Raw genomic sequence first — 6,000 nt, forward strand, 5'->3', positions numbered from 1 at the left:
TTAACAAACTGTATACCCCATCCTCTACTGAAATTTAGCTAAGATGTAATATGGCAACAGGCCAGGAGCATCTAGCAACGGCACATATCAGCCTAGAAGATAAGACATGAATTGTCATGGTGAACAAATACTGAGCCCCTGTTGTGTGTAACACACCAAAAGTACACTGAAAGTACAAAGATGTTTAATGTAGATTCAGACTGTTCTGCTGCTTACAATCGAGTTGAGTGGCCATTAATTATGGGTAGAAGTAACCTGCAATGTAAGATAGCACAATGCCAAGAGGAAACGGGGGGCTCATATGATAAATGCCTTCAGAGTTGGAGCGAAAACTCACCAAGAGTTGGTGAAGACAGAACAAGACTCAGAGAGAAAGTAGGATAAGGGAAGAAGAGCCAGATGCTGGGAAGGGAGATGGAGGTGTGAAGTGCGGGGCTGAGGCACAGACGTAGAACTATAGCAGTAAAAGTTAACAAACAAATGTTAACTGAGCACTTCCTTTGTGCCAAACACTGAACAAGGTGCCAGGTACATAAGACATCCTTTCTTCTTGAGTTATTTATGGTCTGGAAAGAAGTGAGGAAGAAAATATTTTTATACAGAGAGATCAGTAAGGAAGTAATTGTGAAGGTTCATAATTTTTATAGAGAAAACTTAGGAAAGCTAAAAGATACGTATCTCATGGTTTACAACCTATGCTTTTTATCAACTGCTGGAATTCCTGGGAAGAATTCTGAAGAGGGCCCTACAGCCCCACATCGTGTCCTAGGACCACAGGGAAAGACTACGGAGGCAAGAACAAGTACTTCCTCAGGACAGGCTACTTTTTCAAAGAGCCCTATTTGCAAAACTTCTCTTTTCCACACAGAGTTTCCCTCTCCTACACCCCCAGGGTTAGGAGGCACGGTTCAGTGGAAAAATCACAGTTTGAGTCAGGACACTTTCACCACAGGCAGGAGAACTATACACGTTGAAGGTTTGTTGGCCCAGATGGTCTCCTCCATGCCCTACACTTGTGAACCCCTGCCAGTCCAGGTGAGTGCATCAGACCTCACAGGAAAGATGGCAACATAAGAAAGAAACTAAGTTTTACAAAGTTTACAAAGATGCAAACTACTACTGAGATTCCGCTCAGGTCATGATCTCACAGTTCATGTGTTTGAGCCCTGCATTGGGCTTTGTGCTGACAGCATGGAGCCTGCTTGGGATTCCCTCTCTCCTCCCCTCCTTTCTCTCTCTCAAAATAAACAAACTTAAAAAAAAAAAAAAAGTTCTGGTAATGGGTTGTTCATGCTCAGTGAGCAGGAAACTAAGAGAGACAGAAGTTATGAAGGGAGTGCCTGGATGGCTCAGTTGGTTGGGTGTCTGACTTTGGCTTGGGTCATGACATTGCTGTTTGTTGGTTCCAGCCTCGCATAGGGCTCTGTGCTGATAGCTCAGAGCCTGGAGCCTGTTTCAGATTCTGGGTCTCCCCCTCTCTCTGCCCTTCCCCTGCTCATCTCTGTCTCTCAAAAATAAATAAACATCAAAACATTAAAAAAAGAAAAAGAAGTTATGAAGAAAATTTGACAAGAAAACCCTGCAGTTTGGCATGTGACCAGACTTCTTCATAAGCTGTGTCCAAATGGATAGGCTAAAATACAACTTACAAACCTTCATATAAGTCCACATCTGCCAAATGTCATCTAACTGATGCTCCTGGGCACTTTTCTGCAGCGTGCCACCATCCGCGGAGGAATCCTAAGGCAGCAGGCTTGATATGAGAATGAAGGCAAGGGCACAGGCATGGGCAAGGATGAGGCAGGTAGTAAGCTCAGCGACAGGCAGGGAAAAGCAGGCTAGAGAGAGCAAAGAGATCGCTGGCAGGGTCATTAGAGCAGACACCAAAGAGTGTAGAATACTCTAAAGGAGAAAGGTCAGCAATCTTGTCAGATATTTTGTCACATATATAGCAAGGATTTACTAAATACCGATTGACTGGTGGACCAAACTGAGTAATCGCCATGTCTTCTGAACGGAGATCATTACTAATTTTGTTTGTTAGTGATAGCAAGGATAAAATAAAATACTGTAGAAGGAACAAAAGATTCTAAAAATAATCAGTCTCTTCACCCACCCATCAGCAACAACCTTACCTTCTTTACATATTTTCCATCTATCTCAGGTAATATAGACTACCTTCTCAAAGAAACTTCAAAATTTTAAAGGCCTTTTTAGTTCAACTTACCATACTAAAAAAACCAGGTACTTAAATTATTCTGGTTCAAAGATATTCCCGTTCTTATAACAAACCTGGTTTCAAAAATTGCTTTGGTAATTCTGCCAGCTATGTCTGCTGAACACATGGGCTGAATCTTCCATAAAGTTTTGATCAAAGAAATCTTTATAACCCAGATTCTAGTGATGTAATAAAAAGCGATACTCATCAACAAGGCAGTGACAACAGGAACTTTTTCTAAAAGAGCAAGCGTGATGGGATTGCAGAGTTCATTGGCTGATTCAACAAATGTTTACTGGGCACTTACTCTGTGCCGGGCACTGGGAACACAGCAGTGAACAAGATGTGTGATGTTCTTGTGTTTGCAGGGCTTGTGCTTCAGTAGGTAAGGGAGATGATGACCAAGTTAACAACTACACATAACCGTTCCAGACAGCGTATCATTGTGAAAAAAGTGAAAGAGGCAAAGAGGTTGGAGGGGAGAAGAGGGAGTAGGTTGGGGGGAAGGAGCCCTCCTAGGCTGAGTGGTCATGGATGGCCTCTCTGAGGAAGTGACATTTTAGCAGGGGATTGAATGGAGAGGAGTAGTAAGCCATGGAGACTGAGGGGAAGGACCTATTTGGTCTACTGGATTTTATGTCCAGGAATCTGCCTCATCTGTGCCTTAACTGTCACCCTCAGCCACGAAGAGGGACGCAATCACAATCCACAGGGACCAGAAGACAGCACTGACTCAGTGAGGCGGCCACAGTCACATGAGGCGAGGAAGGACTGGCAGTGTTAAATCCAGGCATGCTGGGATGGGCGGTGACACCAGATGTTTTAAGGTCTGTTATCAGATGAAAGAGGGATTAGAAGCACTCTGGCTGGCCCAGCTAGTACCAGCTGCCCGCATGGCACTATAGGGACGGAGATTGGGGCTCAATAAAATAAAGACTTATCTGACAAAGCTGTTAAACTGAACAGAGCGGTTTAAAGAGTAGGTGTTCTGACAGAGGAAGGATGCTTCCTGATTTTCTGGACTGAGACACTGAAAACAAAACAAAACAAAACAAAACAAAACAAAACAAAACAAAACAAAAAAAGCAAAAGAAAAAAAAGGGCTATAAAACCTGCAGGAAGATTCTTAATAGGATTGTAGGGGCATAGTGTTTACTTAGATGGTTTGTTATCTGAGCTCTCCCTGTAAACTGTCAGTGAGTGAACTAGTGTTTATTAAGTGCCTGTTGCAAGATCCCTGGAGACATAAGAGGAGGATAAGGCAGAATTAAGGTCTTCCAGTGAAGCCAGAGATTTTGATTCTTATGGCACTTTCTTATCTTCCTTGAATTATAGCTATTTTAATATTTTTTCCTGTCCTAAAAAAAAAAAAAAAAAAAAAAAAAAAAAAGCTCTCCATGAAGCAACATGAGTTTACTCAAGTACGTGTCCCCTGGAAACTATTACTTTTTACTCATCCTTGTATCTCCTATATAGACTTTTTTAGTTCTTATACAAAGTAGGCACTAAATAAGTATTTGCTTAATTATACTGATTTCAAGGAGTTTATTGCAAAGAAGAGGGTAATCTGAAATCACTCCCATCAGATTCTGGACTATGCAAGGAAGTTGGGGGTGGTTGTTTGCCAAGGCCTCCAGGCTGATTCTTAGCTCCAGGCTGTTTTCCTTCTGATGCCCAGGATCTAACATTCAAAGGTGTGAAGTGGCTCAGCACTGGCCTCACCAAGCCAGACTCAGGCTGGTGAGGAGTTTGAATTTGGTCTCTATGCCTTCCTCTGCCAAGCACTTCTGTACCACTGAGTCCATGGGCAGATTAAGTCCCCACAACTTCTTGATTCACCCTGGTTTCCGTGTTGACTCAAATGGAATAGTGTTCCTGACCAGGCTGCTCAAGAGTTACCCGAGATGCCGCATGAAAACAAGTACACGCTGGTGTTACAGTCCTGCCACGTACCAAATGAAGAACCTCAACATTATCCAACTTTTTTGGATCTCCACCTGCTGTTCACCAACAAATCCTGCCAATCTACCTGCTGCATATTCTCTCAAATTTGTTCTCTCTTCTCTATCCAAACTGCCAATGTCTCAGATTATCCTCAGATTATCCTCAGATTATTGCTTCTCACACCCATTTCCCACAGCTCTCCTTGACCATTTTGCGCAGTACTGACACTATTATCTTTATGAACAAGAATGTTTCATTCTTCTGCTAACCAAAATAAGTCAGATGTTTCCCCCGAACTGGAGGATGAAGTCCGTGCACATGAGGTCCTTTACCTCACTGTTCACTCCGCCAGACTTGTTCCCGACAACTGTCCGTACTTGGCTTGTCATTCCCGCGTGTTCTTCAGGACTCAGTGGACTCACTGAGGACTCACCTAGGACACCTTTGCTGCTTCTCTCGGTGGCCAACTCCTACTCATTCTTCACGACTCAAACATTTATGACCACAGGGAATTTAGTTGTGTGCTTTTCTATGTGCATACTTCTACTGCACACCGTTTTAATTTGTTTGTGCATATTCTTGACATGCCCAGGGTCTGTAGAAAGGAAATGCTATGTTTATGACAGTTATAATGGTGGTCATAGAACACCACCAAGCGCATCTACATGACATTTTGTGTGTAACAAATAAATGAAATTGAAAGTAATAAAATTAACTATTATTGCTGATTTATGGGATTTGTTTCATAAGAGATATAATAAGCTAAATAGGAAACAAGTTATGGATGCTTTTGACAATTTTATGGGTATAAAATAGGTTGTTTTGTAAAACTTAAAGACTTGGGAAGTATTTCTTTAATCTTTTGAGGTGGGCCTCATGGAAACTTGTTGGCTGGCTGCCATAGAAGGGTGGTATGTGCCGGATGGTCCAGAGGCCTGGTATAGGGAAGCATTTTTTTCTGTTGTTACCAGGACATGTAAGAATAACACAGTGCATTACTCAAGAGAACCTTTTTCCTTGAAAATAGGTGAAATATGGTGTGGTTGGGATACTTTCTGATCAGGGAATAGGAATGCTATAGACCAGTGCTTCTCAAATCTTAATGTGGATTCACATTACTCAACTTTCCTGTGAAGATGCAGATTCTAATTCAAAAAGTCTGCCTGTCACTCGTCCTTTCTAACAAGCTCCCCAGAGATATGATGCTGATGGTTCATGGGCTGCACTTTGAGTAGATCTGTGTCTTTCAATTCCACGACCGATTATCTGGTTATGGTGGCACGATGATTTTCTTCTCCAGGATTTTCATTGCTTGAAATTTTTTTTAAGTATTTTAAGTAATCTCTACACCCAATGTTGGGTTGGAACTTACAACCCCGAGATCAAGAGTCGCACATTCTACCGACTGACCAAGCCATGTGCCCCTCATTGTTTGCACTTTCTGATTTCTAATTTTCACTCATTCCAAATGTTAATATTTTAAACATATATTTACCATGGACGACATGGAGATTATACATATCCTTTCTTCCTTTTACTTTGAGAACTATTATTACATCCACACAATTTCACAGCTTTCTCTTTTCTTTACCTTCTTTAGATTAAAAAACAAGAAGATATGCAGGTTTATTCTCTCTGCGGAATACGTCTGTGTTTAACTTAAAGCCCAGTAACTAGTGGAATTTTTTAGGAGATTGTGACAAGATCCTAATTTATTCATATACCTAATGAAGTTGGCAAATATACTACTAAGAAATAAGATGCTATCAAGAAGAAATAATTATTACCGTAGAACAGTAAATACCATAGCTAAGAACTGGCATTTGATTCCATGGACC

This window comes from Lynx rufus, unplaced genomic scaffold, assembly GCF_022079265.1.
Source record: "Lynx rufus isolate CCGP_SWC_20201006 ecotype Redwood Valley unplaced genomic scaffold, mLynRuf1.p SCAF_3, whole genome shotgun sequence".
NCBI classification, from domain to species: Eukaryota; Metazoa; Chordata; class Mammalia; order Carnivora; family Felidae; genus Lynx; species Lynx rufus.